At 42.4% G+C, this 19,654-nt stretch overlaps 1 long non-coding RNA gene across 1 annotated transcript in view; it reads right to left on the bottom strand.

The window, feature by feature from the left end:
• LOC141408678 (uncharacterized) overlaps positions 1-19,654 on the bottom strand; it is a 77,467-nt gene that overhangs the window by 18,081 nt on the left and 39,732 nt on the right. Inside the window, exons 3-5 of the long non-coding RNA XR_012424826.1 lie at positions 17,160-17,749; positions 9,703-9,814; positions 7,776-7,908 (exon numbers count right to left, since the gene is read on the bottom strand). This is a non-coding gene — a long non-coding RNA (uncharacterized lncRNA). The remainder of the gene's footprint in view (positions 1-7,775; positions 7,909-9,702; positions 9,815-17,159; positions 17,750-19,654) is intronic.

Below are 19,654 nucleotides of genomic sequence, written 5' to 3'. Positions count from 1 at the left end.
ACAAAATCAGGGCCGGGCGCGGTGGCTCACGCCTGTAATCCCAGGGCTTTGGGAAGCCGAGGCGGGTGGATCACAAGGTCAGGAGATCGAGACCGTCCTGGCTAACACGGTGAAACCCCGTGTCTACTAAAAATACAAAAAACTAGCGGGGCGCGGTGGTGGGCGCCTGTAGTCCCAGCTACTCGGGAGACTGAGGCAGGAGAATGGCGTGAACCCGGGAGGCGGAGCTTGCAGTGAGCCGAGATGGCGCCACTGCACTCCAGCCTGGGCGACAGAGCAAGACTCCATCTCAAAAAAAAAGAGAAAAGAAAAAAAGAAACAAAATCAGCCCCTCTTTGGTGTTTTAACCCACAGTATGTGAGACTCAGATCTACGATGAGAGAGAAAGCCCTGGATACCAGGAGGGATAGAGCTGCAGACAGAGAGAGAAGGAATCCAGGGGGCACTTGGGAGTCCCGGTTCCGGTTTTATTTCATTTTATTGTTAAATTTCTGCCTGGTTCCAGTGCCCCGGTTCCGGTTTTATTTCATTTTATTGTTAAATTTCTGCCTGGTTCCTTGTCTTTCTCATAGATTGACCTCTTGACCCCTCCTTCAGTTACTTAAAATATCCCAATATTCTCCCAATATATTCCTCCCTTATTCTTAAACAAATTCAGTTCGGGTTTCGGTTGCCAGCAACCCAGGGGATCCTGAATAATAAAGCAATATGTGGTTATTGTCTCAGGCCTCAAAGGATAAACATGAAAATGTACAACAGCTAAAGGACTAGGTGGTGATTCCAGCTACAACTTTATTTTAGCTAACGTGGACAGGTGGCTTACCACAAGTTTAGCCTCAAGGGTTAGGCTGATATCAAAGCAAAAAAAAAAAAAAAACCAAAACTCGATTTCCACATTGTTGGATTTCCACACTAATGAAAGGGCAATCGCTGTAGGAGACAGTGGGAAACAGTAAGGATTTTCAAAGAGGGCTTCTTTCTTTCATTCTTTTTATTATTATTATATTTTTAAAAATTCTCTGCTTCTGAACCCTTTGCTCCACAGGCAGTGCAGCTGGGGAAGCCATGGGCGATCTCCCCCTTACTCTACCAGCAAGGCCCGGAACGACTTGCCTCCTGGTCATTGCCCCTAACTAAACAGGGCCCAAGGCTGGGAGAAATCAAAGGAGTTATTTTTACAAAGAAGGGTTTTTTTGCATGCTGTGCAGGTCCATTAGGAACTGTCTGGCTGGAAGCTGAACCGTCTGAAGCAACTGCAACAGGAAGAAATGGCAATCGAGATCCCTCTGCTTTCCCTTCACTCCTGCCACCCTCGCCAAACCCACATCCAAATGGCAGCAGAGACATCAGCACCTGTCTGGTTCAGAAGAGCCTTTGAATCTCCCCAAGGGGTGCACAGTTGGGAAGCAAAACATGTTTGCTTGTTTGTTTGGTTTTGCTTTCTTGAAGGAAACCTTAAGATAACACAGCACTGCCCTCAACATCTCCCCCTATGTCGGTGATTGGGAGATGAAAGGGACAGACAGCACCACCCAGAGTGGAAAAGACAAATTAAGACTTGATCAACTGAGCAATCCCCTGCTGAGGCCCCCCAGCTTGGCCAGACCTCTTAACACAGAGACAATCCCGCAATGTACAGGTCGGCTTTGCTGCTGCCTGTGCAGCCAACTATTATTTTAAAGAAAATCTGAAATCTTCACCTCCCACACACATCTCCCAAACAATAGTCCTCCCCTCTCTGCTTCATCATGGAGGAAGTCTAAAAGGGTTGCAATTCAGAGATTCCTCTCCCTTCCTCCTATATGTAGGCATTACCTTCAGTCCAAAGACTGGCCTAATGTTAGCTAAATGAAATCTAGAGAGTTAGATTTTCGGCTGTTGTGAGTGTGCATTCCTTCACAAAGACACCACAGAAAGAAATGCCCTGAGATGAAAGGAATTCATGCGTGGGTTTGCTCTCCTGTACCTTGACTGAAAGAGCTGTGCCTACGCAAAGAGAGTAGCTTCGCTGAAAGGTGCACAAGTTAGGCTAATGTTTCAATGTGTCATTGAGTTAGTAGAGTGAGGATTGTTTATCTTTTAATCAGTAAAAATACTTTTGCTGAGTATGAAAACCAATGAAAGTGTTTTATTACCTGAATTGTATTCAGATCTGTTTATTACTTTTCATTGTTTTTAAGTCCTTGATCAAAGACTTCACAGCACATGGACTGAGTCCTGTGGATTTGTTTTGCAAATGGGTTTTCACATGTGTTAACTGTGACTTCTGGTAAAGAAAACCAGAGCTAGCCAGTGTATAAGCAGTAAAAACAGATTTTATTCAGGAACTATTGCAATCAGGAAAAAGAGACCTCAGTATAGAACAGAGTTCAGCTGCAAATAAGACAAGGAGGGGTAGGGAGTTACAGCAAAGAGTAGGCTTGAAGAGTGGGGAGAGACTCGTGGATGGAAAATTACTAAAAGGAGACACCAAGGGTGAGGGGAGATTCTTGGTGCAGACAGGGCAGAATGATCAGATATTGAAGATAGGGGATGAGGAATTTGATCAGATATGGAAGAATCTGATATCAAAGGTGTGAGATTCTCTTTAACTTAACCGGACTCTTGCTAAAACTGAGCAATGCAGGCCCAACCAAATGTACACTGAAGCCCACGCTTGAGCCATGTTGAGAAGAGGGCTTAGAGCAGTCTCACTAGAGCTGGGTCAAGGAGAGAGTTTTGTCACATTTACCATCCAGAATTTACAGGGCAGATGTATACTGTTCCCCTGAAAGCAGTCTTCTGAGGAGGCAACACTACCACTGGCATCGCTTGAAGTATTTCTGGATCCTTCTTAAACACTGCCTACAGAAAAGTGAAGCAGATCTGGGTTTGAATTCTTGCTTTACCACTCATTTACAATCTAATCTGATAATTAACTTCTCAGCCTGTTCTTTCATCCATGAAATGGGGTTACTAATACCTACCTTTCAGGTTGTTGAGAGGGTTAGAGAAGATAGCTGATGTGAAACACTGGTTAACTTTGGAAACACATAAAGCCTAAATAAATAGCTATTCTAAAGATCGCCTTTAAAGCTGGCGATGTTCTTTTAAATGTCCCTAGTGGTTACACACTTGGTTTTCTGGATTTTTGAAATGACCTAAATTTATCAAAGCCCATCCCTACGGGAAAGATATCAAACTGAGTAATACTGTTTTTGGTCAGAAACAGAGTTTACCTCTTACATTATGAGGCTGCTTTTGTCATATTACTTGGAAACTGGTTCTGAAGAAATGGCCAAAAAGAAATTCCTAAGTGGTTGCCATGGCCTTCCCTGGTGGTTGTTAGCTTCCACTCCACGTCTGCACAGCTCCATCTACCACTGCCCCCCGCCCCATGTATAGTCTCAGACCCAACACCCGTCTCCAACCTAGGCTGCCTGGCTTCTTGTCCATTCAGACGCTTAATGTTTAGGCACCTTACCAGACCTGGTTTCTAGTAACACATTTACAAGAGCTGGACTCCTGAATCAGCCCCCAAATCACTCTGTTACCATACAGACTGCATGCCCAAGAATCAAACTTTTTTTTTTTTTTTTTGAGATAGACTCTCATTCTATTGTCCAGGTTGGAGTGCTGTGGTACAACCTCAGCTGACTGCATCCTCTACCTCCTGGGTCCAAGCGATTCTCCTACCTCAGCCTCCCAAGTAGCTGGTTCTACAGGCATGCACTACCATGCCCAGATAATTTTGCCTTCTTAGTAGAGATAGGGTTTTACCATGTTGGCTAGGCTGGTCTCAAACTCCTGGCCTCAAGTGATCCACCTGCCTCAGCCTCCCAAAGTTGTGGAGGCGTGGCTGGCCATAGATGTTAACTTCTTCTTCTTTTTTTTTTGAGATGGAGTCTTGCTCTGTCGCCCAGGCTAGAGTGCAGTGGTCCAATCTCAGCTCACTGCAACCTCTGCCTCTTGGGATCAAGTGATTCTCTTGCCTCAGCCTCCCAAGTAGCTGAGACCACAGGCGCATGCCATCATGCCTGGCTAATTTTTTGTATTTTTAGTAGAGATGGGGTTTTACCGTGTTAGCCAGAATGGTCTCGATCTCCTGACCTTGTTATCCACTGGCTTCGGCCTCCCAAAGTGCTGGGATTACAGGCATGAGCCACTGCGCCTGGCTGATGTTAACTTCTTAAGAAGCTATTTTTACCTTCAGATTCCAATATTGTCCCAGTTCACTGACCTGGGCTCTTCCAACTCCCGGCCCTGACACGTGACCACACTGAGCTCTCTGGATCGCCCTGGCACTCCCTCAGCACGCCAGTTCTCCTGCTATTTGAAATGGGCCTTGCTACACAGAAGAAGAATCCCTGTATAGAAGATTCATCACATTCTTCTTTGCAAGCAATAGAATCAAACCGACTAGTTTTAATAGAAAAGTAATTTATTGAAGGATACTGGGACTTGAAAGAAGATCAGGAAAGGCTAGACAACCAGGCTCAGTAAATGGGCAAGAAGAAGAAAAACTAGAATCAGCCACAGCCAGAGCCAAAATCATGCCCAAGCCCTTACTGGTGAGGACACCACTGCCACAAGTGCTGAGTGCTGGACCTCATGGCCACCACCTCAGCTCTGTGCATCAGATGCAGCACCCCTCAGCTCCTGCCACTACAGGCATCCCCCAAAGGGATTCTCTACTGGGCTTCTTTGTATAAACAGCCTCTGCCGCAGTCTGGAGGGAGCCAGTTAGACTGGTCTATCCCAGGTCGCAGGGCAGTGCCCCTGCTTCAAGAGATCCTGGGAAAGTATCTGACATCTTCAGCTTCCACGACAGGTGTCCAAAACAAGTATCCGTGAAGCCTCGCAGGCTGTGTCTGCTATGACGAGGACATCAATCTCAATGTAGTAAACTTTAGCTCACTGGAATTTTAAAAGTTTGGAACAATTTTCCGGAAAGCCTTAAAAGAGGTTAAGCCTTTGCTTTAAGAAATTTCATTGCTGGGCACAGTGGATCACGTCTGTAATCCCAGCACTTTGGGAGACCGAGGCTGGTGGATCACCTGAGGTCAGGAGTCGGAGACCAGCCTGGCCAACATGGTGAAACCCCATCTCTACTAAAAATACAAAAATCAGCTGGGCGTGGTGGCGGGCACCTGTAATCCCAGCTACTCAGGAGGCTGAAGCAGGAAAATTGCTTGAACCTGGGAGGCGGAGGTGGCAGTGAGCCAAGATTGCACCATTGCACTCCAGCCTGGGCAACAAAAGCAAAACTTTGTCTCAAAAAGAAAGAAAAAGGAAGGAAGGAAGGAAGGAAGGAAGGAAGGAAGGAAGGAAGGGAGAAAGGAAGGGAGGAAGGGGGGAAGGGGGGAAGGAAGGGAGGAAGGAAGGAGAAATTCTACTTTTCAGAGTCTAGGATTAGGCTATAATGTGAAGCAGACTAAAATTTCTTCAAAAATATGTTCATTTTTATTAACTATTACAATTGGAAAAAACTCTAAATGTTCACGCCTGTAATCCCAGTGCTTTGGGAGGCTGAGGTGGGAGGATAGCTTGAGGCCAGGAGTTTGAGACCAGCCTGGGCAACAATGCAAGTGATCCCATGCTATAAAAAAATTTTTTTTTCATGAGCTGGGTGCAGTGGTATGATCCCATTCTATAAATTTTTTTTTTTTTTTTCATGAGCTGGGTGCAGTGGTATGCACCTATAGTTCCAACTACTTGGAAGGCTGAAGCAGGAGAATCACTTAAATCTAGGAGTTCGAGGCTATAGTGAACTATGATCATGTCACAGCACTCCAGCCTAGCTTGGGCAACAAAGTGAGATGCTGTCTCTTAAAAAAAAATTACAATCATATTAATTTTGAAGATACAAAGCAAGATATAAAACTGCCTACATAAATGCAGAATTACATACAGAATGGTCTTACCATGTAAAAGTATTGACAGATAAGGAGCTAGACAGATAAATACATCAGTAGGGTAGTCATGCTCACAATTGGTAAAAGCCGTAAAAAATTTCTTTTCTTATTTCCACTTTCTGTATCTTTCTGATTTTTCTTTTAAAGGGGATGTACTGAATATATTCCTTATATATTTTTAAAAGTGATTTTTAAAATATCTGTTTCATTTCCTATGGTCACTCCTGATATAACAATTTATCAATTAAGTTAGCTTATTTTATATTTTAAAAGACTAAGAGCCATACAGTTAAATGCAATGACACACAGTTCTTTTTTCTTTCTTTCTTTCTTTTTTTGAGATGGAGTCTCACTCTGTCGCCCAGGGTGGAGTGTAGTGGTATGATCTTGGCTCACTGCAACCTCCACTTCCCGGGTTCAAGCAGTTCTCCGCCTTAGCCTCCGGAATAGCTGGGACTACAGGCGTGCACCACCATGCCTGGCTAATTTTTGTATTTTTAGTAGAGATGGAGTTTCACCATATTGGCCAGGCTGATCTTGAACTCCTGACCTCATGATCCGCCCACCTCGGCCTCCCAAAGTGCTGGGATTACAGGCGGGAGCCACCGCCCCCAGCCAACACACACAGTTCTAAAAGTCACGTTATAAACAACTGGAGTTAGCTGAGTGTGCGCTCGGTGTTAGATGATATTAGGGAATTATTTTTTGAGATATATTGGTTCGAATAGTCACAATGTCTATAATTTAATTTTTTAAAATCAACAAAAATATATGTAAAGGAAATATTAAAAAATTAAGGAAAGCCATATAAAATGTTCAAAATGATTGAAAGTAATTGGTTAGGAAAAGGCAAAGGGTTAAATAAGGATGGGCCGGGCGCAGTGCCTCATGCCTGTAATCCCAGCACTTTGGGAGGCCGAGGCAGGCGGATCACCTGAGGTTAGGAGTTCAAGATCAGCCTGGCCAACATGGTGAAACCCCGTCTCTACTAAAAATACAAAAATTAGCCAGGCATGGTGGCAAGTGCCTGTAATCCCAGCTGCTCCAGCTACTGGGGAGGTTGAGGCAGGAGAATCGCTGGAACCCAGGGGGCGGAGGTTGTGGTGAGCGGAGATGGCGCCACTGCGCTCCAGCTTGGGTGACAGAGCGAGACTCCGTCTCAAAAAAACAAAACAAAAACAAACAAACAAACAAAATCGATGCAAGTATTAACCAGAAGAAAGAAGGTGTAGCTATATTAATATTAAATTAGTGGTTAAAGCAGAAAGTATTGCTAGAGATAAATAGAAAAACTTTATTATGAGATAAAGGTTAAGTTTACCAGAAGATATAAGAATTCTAAATTTGTATTCACCCTAATAACCTAGCCTCAAAATGTATACAGCAAAAACTGAAGAAAGAAATGAAGTCATACTTTCAGTGAGAGATTTTATCACCCCTCTCTCAATAAATGATAGAATAAGCAAACACTCAAAACAAGCAAAAAATAAGCAAATCATGAACAATACAGAAGGCTTGAACAAGGTTAATAAACTTGACACAATTGACAAGAGGAACACTCCCACCAACAACCACAGAAAACATTTCCTTTTCAAGTGTATTTGGAACATTTATAAAACTCATGTATGCTGGACAACAAAGCAAGTCTGAACAACTTTCACATGACTGAAATCATACAGAATCTGTTCCCTGGGCTTCACAGAATGATGCTAAAACATCACTTGTAATAGAAATACAGGGCTGGGCACAGTGGCTCCCAGTGCATTGGGAGGCAGAGGTGGGAGGGTTGTGTGAGGCCAGGAATTCAAGACCAGCCTGGGCAACAAAGCAAGATCCCGTCTCCACAAAAAATAAAAATTAGCTGGGTGTGGTGGTACATACCTGTAGTCTCAGCTGCTTGAGGGGGAGTACGGTTTCAGGCGAGAGGGTCACTGGAGCCCAGGAAGTCGAGGCTGCAGTGAGCTGTGATCGCACCACTGCGCTCCAGCCTGAGCAGCAGAGAGACACCCTGTCTCTAAAAAAAAAGAAAGAAAGAAAGAAAAAAAGAAATATAGATACCATTAGGAAAAAGGTAACTAGAAAATTCACAAGTTGGTCTGGCATGGTGGCTCATGCCTGTAATCCCAGCACTTTGGGAGGCTGAGGTGGGCAGATCACCTAAGGTCAGGAGTTCGAGACCAGTCTGACCAATATGATGAAACCCCATCTCTATTAAAAATACAAAATTAGCCGGGCGTGGTGGCATGAGCCTGTAATTTCAGCTACTTGGGAGGCTGAGACAGGAGAATTGCTTGAAGCTGGGAGATGGAGGTTGCAGTGAGCTGAGATCACACCATTGCACTCCAGCCTGGGCAACAAGAGCAAAACTCCATCTCAAAAAAAAAAAAAAAAAAAAAAAAAAAAATTCACAAATTAAGTGACCCAGTTTTAAATATTTTGTGGTATAAAGACTAAATCACAAAAGAAATTAGAAAATATCCAGAACTGAATGATGAATAACTTACCCCTCTAAGATATTCTATGCCACACTACCAAACCAAAGACAGTTCATTTTTTATAAAATAGCAAGACTTTTCTTATTCCAAAAAGAGCTATACATGACCAGGCAAAAAATATCCAGGTCAATTTTTTTTTTTTTTTTTCTCTTGAGACAGAGTTTCGCTCTTGTTGCCCAGGCTGGAGTGCAATGGCATGATCTTGGCTCATGCCTGTAATCCCAGCACTTTGGGAGGGCAAGGCAGGTGGATCACCTGAAGTCAGGAGTTCAAGACCAGCCTGACTATGATGGTGAAACCCCATCTCTACTAAAAATACAAAAAATTAGCCGGGTGTGGTGGTGCATGCCTGTAATCCCAGCTCTTCATGAAGCTGATGCAGGAGAATCGCTTGAACTCAGGAGATGGAGGTTGCAGTGAGCCGAGACTGCGCCACTGCACTCCAGCCTGAGCGACAGAGCAAGACTCCATCTCAAAAGGAAAAAAAAAAAAAATCAAATTAAGAAAACTAAGAAAGGCAGAGAAATTTCTCCATATTAAAGGAACAAAGGAGACATGGGAACTCAGTACAAGGCATGATCCTACACTGGATCCTAATCTGGGGAAAAAATTCGTTTATAATTAATTATTGGGACATCATTTTAACAATTGAGGGCCGGGCGCGGTGGCTCAAGCCTGTAATCCCAGCACTTTGGGAGGCCGAGACGGGCGGATCACGAGGTCAGGAGTTCGAGACCATCCTGGCTAACACGGTGAAACCCCGTCTCTACTAAAAAATACAAAAAACTAGCCGGGCGAGGTGGCGGGCGCCTGTAGTCCTGGCTACTCGGGAGGCTGAGGCAGGAGAATGGCGTAAAAACCCGGGAGGCAGAGCTTGCAGTGAGCTGAGATCCGGCCACTGCACTCCACCCTGGGTGACACAGCGAGACTCCGTCTCAAAAAAAAAAAAAAAAACAAAAAAAACAATTGAGAAAATCTGAATTTACATTTGAACTATGGATTACATAGATAATACAAAGAAACACAGCAAGTGGGGCAAGATATAATGAATGAATGTAAAGGGCATTTGGGAGTTCCTTGCACAATTCTTGAAACTTGAGATGAAAGGAAATAATTGTTCCTGAACCATCATAACGGAATGGGTAGAAACAAACCCTGTCTTGCTTCTTTTTGGCCTTTTAATTTAAAGTCAATATTTTAATAATCTTTTTGATGCTCCAGTTGGTTGCTCCCAGCCTGCAAATGGACCACTACCAATATGTAATTAAAGGAGAATAACAAATAGAATATAGATTACACAGGTGCTGACTTACAAATGCAAACGTTGTAGCAGAAGATTAAGCTCCCTGGAGGCTAGAGGTGCGCATCTTTGCTTATTGCCATCATAATTCATTAATGGTCAAAGTAACGCTGAGATCAATATTCCTGCAGTCATGGGAATGAAAAAAAATGATCACCACCAAAACAAGATACAAAGACAGCCTCAAAATGTTTCTCCCTGCATAATTAAGAAACCACTCATTGTCATGAATTTTAAAACTGAACAGATTTTCTTAGGTATTGTGTGTTCAAGAGGTGGCATACATTAAAGGATGTTGAAAAGAACTGTTGTTCCCTTACATAGAAGGGTATGCAAGAGACAGAGAAACAGAGTTGCATATGTTTATCTAGTTATCTTCTTAGCTCCTCAAGAACAAATATTTTCCTTGAAGTCTTCTTTCCTTTCTCTCTCTCTCTCTCTCTCTTTCTTTCCTTCTTCTTTTTTTTTTTTTTTTGAGACAGAGTCTTGTTCTGTCACCAGGCTGGAGTGCAGTGGTGTGATCTTGGCTGACTGCAACCTCTGCCTCCCGGGTTCAAGCAATTCTCCTGCCTCAGCCTCCCGAGTAGCAGGGACTACAGGCACCCACCACCACTCCCGGCTAATTTTTTTTTTTTTTTTTTCCAGATGGAGCCCAGGCTAAAGTGTAAGTAGTGCGATCTCCGCTCACTGCAAGCTCCGCCTCCCGGGTTCAGGCCATTCTCCTGCCTCAGCCTCCTGAGTAGCTGGGACTACAGGTGCCCGCCACCACACCCGGCTAACTTTTTGTATTTTTAGTAGAGATGGGGTTTCACCATGTTGGCCAGGATTGTTTTAGTATCTTGACCTCATGATCCGCCTGCCTTGGCCTACTGAAGTGCAGGGATTACAGGCGTGAGCCACCACGCCTGGCCTACACTTTTCCTATTGGCCATTTGTGTGTCTTCTTTTGAAAAGCATCTATTAAGGTCTTTTGCCCATTTTTAAATTGGATTATTTATTTTTTGCTATTGAGTTAAATTCCTTATCTATTTTGGATATTAACTCCTTCTCAGATGCAGTTTGTAAATATTTTCTCCCATTCTGTGGGTTGTCTTTTCACTCTGTTGATTGTTTCCTTTGCCCTGCAGAAGGTTTTTGGTTTGATGTAATTCCACTTGTCCATTTTTACTTTTGTTGCTTGTGCTTTCTTTTTTTTTTTTTTTTTTTTTTCTGAGTCTCACTCTGTCGCCCAGGCTGGAGTGCAATGGTGCAATCTCGGCTAACTGCAACTTCTGCCTCCTGGATCCAAGCGATTCTTGTGCCTCAGACTCCCGAGTAGCTGGGATTACAGACACTCACCACCATGCCTGGCTAATATTTTGTATTTTTAGTAGAGATGGGGTTTCGCCATGTTGGCCAGGCTGGTCTTGAACTCCTGACCTCAGGTGATCCACCGCCTTGGCCTCCCAGAGTGCTGGGATTACAGGCATGAGCCTCCGCGCCTGACTGTGCTTTTGAGTTCTCATCCAAAAAATCTTTCCCCAGATCGATGTCATGAAGTATTTCCCTTATGTTTTTTTTCTCCAGTAGTTTTATAGTTTCAGATCTTACATTTAAGTCTTTAGTCCATTTTGAGTTGATTTTTGTATATGGTGAGAGGTAGGTGTCTAGTTTCATTCTTCTGCATATGGACATTCAGTTCTCCCCACATCATTTATTGAAGATACTGCCCTTTTTCCAATGTATGTTCTTAGTACCATCACAGAAAATCAGCTGGCTGTGTGTGGATTTCTTTCTGTGTTCCCTATTCAGTGCCATTTTTATAGTGTGTCTATAGCTTATGTGTCTATTTTTATGCCAATACCATGCTATTTTGGTTATCATAGCTTTGTATAGTATATTTTGAACTCAGGTAGTGTGATGTCTCCAGTTTTGTTCTTTTTGTTTAAGAATGCTTTGGCTATTTGGGAACTTTTGTGGTTCCATACAAATTTTAGAATTAATTTTTTTCTATTTTTGTGAAGAATGTCATTTAAAGTTTGACAGGGATTGCACTGAATCTGTAGATCATTTTGAGTAGTATGTACATTTTAAGAATATTAATTATTTCAGTCCATGAACACAGAATATCTTTCCATTTATTTGTATTCTCTTCAATTTCTTTCATCAGTGTTTTATAGTTTCCATTGTAGAGATATTTTACCTCCTTGGTTAAATGTATTCCTAGATTATATATATTTATATATATTAGTTATTATAAATGAGATTTTCTTGATTTCTTTTTTGGATAGTTCATTATTGGTATAAAAAAACACTACTGATTTTCGTATGTTAATTTTGCATCCTGCAACTTTACTAAATTGGTTTATCGGTTCTAACCGTTTTTTTGGTGGAGTCATTAGGGTTTTCTACACATAATATCATGTCAACTGCAAACAGGGACACTTTGACTTCCTCCTTTCCAATTTGGATGTCTTTTATTTCTTTCTCTTTCCTAATTACTTTGGCTAGCAGTTCTAGGACTATGTTGAATAAAAGTGATGAAAGTGGACATCCTTGTTTTGATCCAGATCTTAGAGGAAAACGTTTCAAGTTTTCCCCATACAGTATGATGTTAGCTGTGGGTTTGTGTGAGACTTTCTGTTAAACATTTCTTGTTTTTTTTTTTTTTTTTTTTTCTTTGGATGGAGTCTTGCTCCGTCGCCCAGGCTGGAGTGTAGTGGTGCATCTCGGCTCACTGCAACCTCTGCCTCCTGGGTTCAAGTGATGCTCCTGCCTAAGCCTCCCAAGTAGCTGGGACTACAGGTGCCCACGACCACACCTGGCTAGTTTTTGTATTTTTAGTAGAGACAGGGCTTCACCATGTTGGCCAGGCTGGTCTTGAACTCTCAACCTCAGGTGATCTGCCCTCCTCGACCTCCCAAAGTGCTGAGATTACAGGCATGAGCCACTGCGCCCAGGCTCTGTTAAATATTTCTGCTTTTAGTTTTCTAGTTGTAAAGAGGCTCTCTCACCCAAAAGTTTTAAAATAAATACTGCCCTTTTATGATATGCTCATATTTTACATAAGTTGGAGTAACAAGGCTCTCAAGAGTGATATGACTCACGCCTGTAATCCCAGCATTTTGGGAGGCTGAGGTGGGAGCATAGCTTGACTGCAGGAGTTCGAGACCAGCCTGGGCAACACAGAGGGACACTGTCTCTACAAAAAACAAACAAACAAACAAACAAAATTAGCTAGGCGTGGTGGTGTGTGCTTGTAGTCCCAGCTACTTGGAAGGCTGAGGTGGGAGGATCACTTGAGCCTGGGAGGTCAAGGCTGCAGTGAGCCCTGATCGTACCACTTGCACTCAGCCTGGGCAAAAGAGCAAGACCCTGTCTCAAAAACAAACAAAGAATAATGAATATTTGAAATAGTATAACCGGCCTATTAAGAAAGTCCCAGCTTTGGCAGGCACAGTGACTTACACCTGTAATCCTAATACTTTGGGAGGCTGAGGTGGGAGGGTCACTTGAGCCCAGGTGTTTAAGACCAGCCTGGGCAACATGGTGAGACCCCATCTCTGAAAAAAATTTTTTTTTAATTAAAAACATGGGCCGGCTGCGGTGGCACACACCTGTAATGCCAGCACTTTGGGAGGCCAAGGCGGGCGGATCACGAGGTCAAGAGATCAAGACCATCCTGGCCAACATGGTGAAACCCCGTCAACATGGTGAAACCCCGTCTCTACTAAAAATACAAAAACTAGCCAGACGTAGTGGTGCGTGCCTGTAGTCCCAGCTACTTGGGAGGCTGAGGCAGGAGAATCTCTTGAACCTGGGAGGTAGAGGTTGCAGTGAGCTGAGATCATGCCACTGCACTCCAGCCTGGCAACAGAGCGAGACTCCGTCCAAAAAAAAAAAAAAAAATTGGCCAGACGCAGTGGCTCATGCTTATAATCCCAGCACTTTGGGAGGTGGAGGTGGGCAGATCACCTGAGGTCAGTATTTCAAGACCAGCCTGGCTAACGTGGTGAAATCCCGTCTTTACTAAAAATACAAAAACTAGCCAGGTGTGGTGGCACATACCTGTAGTCCCAGTTACTTGGGAGGCTGTGGCAGGAGAATTGCTTGAACCCAGGAGACAGAGTTTGTAATGAGCCGAGATCATGCCACTGCACTCCAGCCTGGGTGACATAGCAAGACTCTATCTCAATAAATAAATAAATAAATAAAGTTTTAAAAATAAGAAAGTCCCAGTTTTGTGCAAAATTTGAAATTATTTAACTCCAGTCAAGAGTAATTTTTTAGGCTGGGTGCAGTGGCTCATGCCTGTAATCCTAACACTTTGGGAGGCCGAGGCCGGTGGATCACCTGAGGTCAGGAATTCAAGACCAGCCTGGACAACATGGTGAAACCTTGTTTCTACTAAAAATACAAAAATTAACCAGGCGTGGTGGTGGGCACCTGTAGTTCTAGCTACTTGGGAGGCTGAGTCAGGAGAAATGCTTGAACCTGGGAGGCAGAGGTTGCAGTGAGCCGAGATCGCACCACTGCACTCCAGCCTGGGTGACAGGAGCGAGACTCTATCTCAAAAAATAAATAAATAGGCCCGGTGGGGTGGCTCACGCCTGTAATCCCAGCACTTTGGGAGACCGAGGCAGGTGGATCACCATGTCAGGAGTTCAAGACTATCCTGACAGACATGGTGAAACCCCGTTTCTACTAAAAATACAAAAATTAGCCAGGCATGGTGGCGCATGCCTGTAATGGCAGCTACTCAGGAGGCTGAGGCAGGAGAATCGCTTGAACCTGGGAGGCGGAGGTTGCAGTGAGCCGAGATCGCGCCATTGTGCTCCAGCCTGGGCAACAAGAGCGAAACTTGTCTCAAAAAAAAAGTTCATCAAATTAAAAAAATATAATAATATTTTGTAGAAAGGAGGTCTTACTTTGTTGCCCAGGCTGGTGTCAAGCTCCTGGGCTCTAGTGATCTTCCTACCTCAACTTCTCAAAGTACTGGGATTACAGGCATGAGCCACCACCCCTGGCCTATTATTTTAATTTTTAGAGTTATAATTTTTAAATAGTTTTTATTCTATAACAAGGTCATCTAAGGAGCAAGTTCCAGTGAGCATTTAATTCAGTGAGAACAATAACCCAATCTTGAAAATATATTCTTTTGGAACAGAAGTCAGAGACAATAAAACACTAGATAAAGCCACATGGCCATGTACCAAGCTATTAAATTTTGGAGACAGTACTCTGTGAAATATCAAAGATAATTCCGGGAAAATTTGAGAGAGTATTAAAGCAAATACAACTTTAAGTTTGCAAATACAATCTTATAACTGGGTATGGATAATGAAATGGAAAAACTGCTATGGCTGCAAGATCATTCCTAACACAATGTGTCCCTATGCTACAGAGATTGTCTGCACCTGTGCTATGAGATTATACCCCCATGACCATACAGACCTGCCTACAAAAAAACTACTCATGACTTATGCATGCTTTGAATATATGAAGTGTTTGGAAAAATCACTCTTCTTTCCAATTTCTTGGTTATCTAATGGCCTGCAGGTATAAAAGATAAGAACCTAGCTCATTTATGTTTTCTTCTTCCTTCCAATTCCTTCAGTGTTAGGTAGTTATGTCATTATTTTTAAGTTTTGTTGTGGTTACCCTTTAACTTTAAATAGTATGTTACCCCTCAATTTTTCATTCCAAAAACTTGAGTCAGTATCCTGACTTCAGATTATAGAAGTTGCAGGTATCTATGATACTATCCTTCTCTTCATATTTCCTTAACTTTCCATTTCCCACCTTTTGTTACCTATACTTTTATATTATGAAGAATAATGCTTGCCTTTTTTTGCAACATAACCAAGATCTTCCTTACTTTGTCCTTAAGTTGAGTGTAAAGGATGAACTTTAACTTAGAAGATGAATACATTCTAGAGATCTAATGTACAGGATGGTGACTGTAGTTAAGACAACAACGACAACAAAAAGTAATTACATTAGTAAGACTACATCAATATTGTGCACTGCTGAACTAGGTAGCATAGTAGGAATGCAATTTTCCTCTCTATGAGGGCAGTGTCAAATCCTTCATATATTTATCATACCCTTCATATGTTTATCATACCCTTCATATATTCAATGAAAAATGTCTTAGCACCATGTACTAGTCTTTTTCTCACACTCCCTAAATTACTGAAAATTATACATTATTCTTCTAAATTGGGCCATAACATACTCAATTAGCTTTTGGTTTTTCTGGAATTATTAATTTCCTATCTTTTTATTGACTAAATATATAGTTTATCTTATACTAAAACTTTTTTTTTTTTTTGAGACAGACTCTCTCTCTGTCCCCCAGGCTGGAGTGCAGTGGGGCGATCTCGGCTCACTGCAAGCTCCGCCTCCTGGGTTCACGCCATTCTCCTGCCTCAGCCTCCCGTGTAGCTGGGACTACAGGTGCCTGCCACAGCACCCGGTTAATTTTTTGTACTTTTAGTAGAGACGGGGTTTCACCATGTTAGCCAGGATGGTCTCGATCTCCTGACCTCGTGATCTGCCCGTCTCAGCCTCCCAAAGTGCTGGGATTACAGGCGTGAGCCACCACGCCAGGCCTATACTAAAACTTTTGTTGTTGTTCTCCTAGTAACACTATGGACTGCATGCAATACTTTTGCCCCAGAGTCCTTCTCTTTGGAACTCTTTGTCCTCCTACTTCAAAATGGATAATTTTTTTTTAAATCACACACTACTTTCCTTTCTTGTGTTAGAAAGATCCCTTGCCTTAATCTTTCTTGGATAACTTCGTCATCCTGCTGGAATACATGCTCAAATAACTTTAAAAAGGAGTCCTTTACAAGCCCTTTACAAAGGAGGGTATGAAACACCTACATTCTACCCTCACAGTTGATTGATAGGTAGGCTGGATATGTAAATTAGTTTCAAATTTAATTTCCCCCAGAACTAAAAGGACTACTCGATTATCTTCCAGCAGCCAGAGATGTTAATGAGAATTTGGCTGTTCAATTTTCATTCCTCTATAGCTGGCCTAATTCTTCCTTCTGGAAGCTTTCAAAAACTTTTGTTTATTCTTAGAGTTCTAAAAATTTTACAAAATTATGTCCAAGTGGGTTATCTTCCCCATTTATCACTGTTGGCACTTAGAGGGTTATTCTAATGTAAAAATGTGTCCTTTTCTCGCAAATTTTCTTATATAATTTCTCTAGTAATGTCCCTTATGCCATTTTGTCTGTTCTCCACTTCTGGATCTCATATTACTTAGCTGTTGGACCTCTTAAATGGGTTTTTACATCGCCTATTTTCTGTCATATGTCTCATCAGTGATGGAGAATGCCATCTTCACCACGCTACTGTCACTTTTGTCTACATCAATTGATTAAAATAATAATAACTACTACTACTAACTATGTCAGCCTGGAGTAGAATCCTTGTTTTTACCATTTTGAGTGTTTTACCCAGCGTCATACCTACCCAACTGCTGTTCAGATAGCATCCTCTCAGAAGGTTGATGCTGAAAATGCCAGGAAATGGAATATTTTAAATAAAAATAGAAAACCTTATTGAAGTCCGGTTGTAGATATTTCTTTGCCCTCTTCTGCCAGGCTCATCACTCTACCATAGATAAAATTAAATTGGTGTGGCATAATTTGCACTTCACAAAATCATGTTGATTACGACCCAGTACCTTGTGCTCTTCTAGGTGGTTGCAAATTGATTGTTTGATGATTTGCTCTTGTATCTTCCCAGGTATCCAAGATAAGCTGAATAGTCTATAATTACTACAGCTGTCTTTTTCCCTGTTTTAAAAAACAGGTACTCCATCTGCTGATTCTACTTGTCAGGACCTTCTTCTGTCCAACCTTCATTTTCTAAAATAAAGGCTGGTGGTCTTGCAATTATATTTGCCAATTCCTTAAGTGTCCTGGGATGCGAGTAATCAAGCCCTGCTGATTTGAATGTACCAGGCTTTCTGAAGTGCTCTTCAATCACTTCTTTCTCCTTGTTTGCCTTTGCACCTCCAAGATGATAGCACTTAATCCAGTTTAGTTTCCTTATCATCGCTGATTAAAAAGAAAAATGAAACAGGTTAAAAACACAGTGAAAGCCTCTGCTATTACAGTTCTTTGTTAATAGTTTTTATTTAGCAGTATCTGCTGATAGTGTTGTTTTGTTGGTAGTTTTAGTGGTTGCATTTTACATCCTATAGAGCAAATTCCTTCTGGTATTCTTCCTTCCATTTTTTCACCCTTCCTGCCTCTTTCATTCCTTCCTTTCTTCCTCCCTCCCTCCTATTTTCCCTCCTTCCTTCTCTCTGTCTCTCTCTTTCTTTCTTTTAAATTTCTTACAGAGGATGAGATAAGGGGAAGGGAGGAAAAAAAGAGGCCAAGAATCCCACATAATATTATGATTAAGACATTTACTAATCACCAAATGCCCACATGCTGCCCGCAATTTTTCAGCCTGCTTGTAGCTGGAGTGAGGTGGCACATGACTAGTTCTGGTCCACAGGTACTGAAGAGCTATGAGTCTCCCAGGATTTCTTTCCTCTGCCCCAGGTAGGTAGAAGTCACATGTTCTGGACGGTGAACCAACAAAAGACAAGCAGCGTGGACCCCTGAGTCACCATTAGAAGGCCGCAGTCCTAGAGAGTCATCAGATCCCCAGAGGACTATGTGTTAAGCCACAGATATTTGGGGGTTTGTTTTTTCTAGCTTAACATCACTAATACAGTACCAGTTTTTGGATTAGTCAGATTAGGCTAGGTTTTTACCAAGGGAACAAATTAACCCTGAAATCTAAGTGGTTTAACATGACAAAGGTTTATTTCTTACTCATGGTACGTGGTAGCTAGTCTCCAAAAAGGGCTCCCAATGACTCTTCCCTCCTGGTAATCACACCCTTGGAAAGTTACCTCCTACTCTGACTCTGCATGATCCCATGACTCACTTTAAACAAGGAAGTGTGCAGAAATAAGTGTGGCAGAAGTGACACTGTGGCTCTCCCCAGTGCCTTAGAAATCCTGGCACTTCCTGATATTGCATTTGGAGCCATTCACGATATAAAATGTCTAGAGAATGAACCTCTATGCAGAGGAGCACCAAAGTGCCAGACATAAGCAAAGAAGCATCTTTAGTTCAATCCCAGTCAAGCTTCCTAAGCACCCCAGACCCAGTCACCATCTGACCACAACCACAGGACAGACTCTAAGTGAGTAAGAACTCCCCAGGTGAGCCCAGCCAACTCACAAAATTGGAGAAGTAACAACAAATTGTTGTTTTAAACCATTTTGTATGGGATGGCTTGTTAGGCAGCAGTAGCAATCTGAAGCATCATACATACCCAATGTAGGTGAATGGGCACTGGGCTCCACACAGACATTCATGGAACCAGGTTGACATGGGTTCCACCATCTTGTATCTGCACCATTGGGAATGCGACCTCTTTGATAGCAGTAGTAAGGGAAGAGAGGGCTGAGGGGTTGCAACCCAACTTTTAAATGTTTTCATCTCTGCTCCCATTCCATTGGCCAATGAGAATTGTCAGGGAGTAAACGGAGATTCAATGCACATTACATGACTCTGCCATGGACCTTGCCAATAAAATTTGCCCTTGTTTCCTATAGTATTATAAGGCGGCTTATCCAAGTACCTACCACCCAACTGGCTTTCCAAGAATTATAAACAATGATGTAGGACTGGCTCATACATCTCACAGAACCAACTGGGTGTACCTCCTCCCAACTTTGCATTCTGTGATGCCATGTGGGTAGCTAGAAGTCAGCCACGGTAGAAATATTTGCACCATATAGCTTGGCAAATGCTACAAATCAGGGCTTTCTTCCCATGTATCTAGTTACACCAGATCCAAAATATACCTACTATTCAGGTTGCCTCTATATTCATGCACATTTGTTTATTATTATAGGTAGAATTTTTTAAACTAGCCACTGATGGTCTCATTTCTTT

This window comes from Macaca fascicularis, chromosome 15, assembly GCF_037993035.2.
Source record: "Macaca fascicularis isolate 582-1 chromosome 15, T2T-MFA8v1.1".
NCBI lineage: Eukaryota > Metazoa > Chordata > Mammalia > Primates > Cercopithecidae > Macaca > Macaca fascicularis.
Note: the sequence above shows the minus strand (reverse complement) of the source record. Positions and strands in the feature narration are given on the sequence as shown.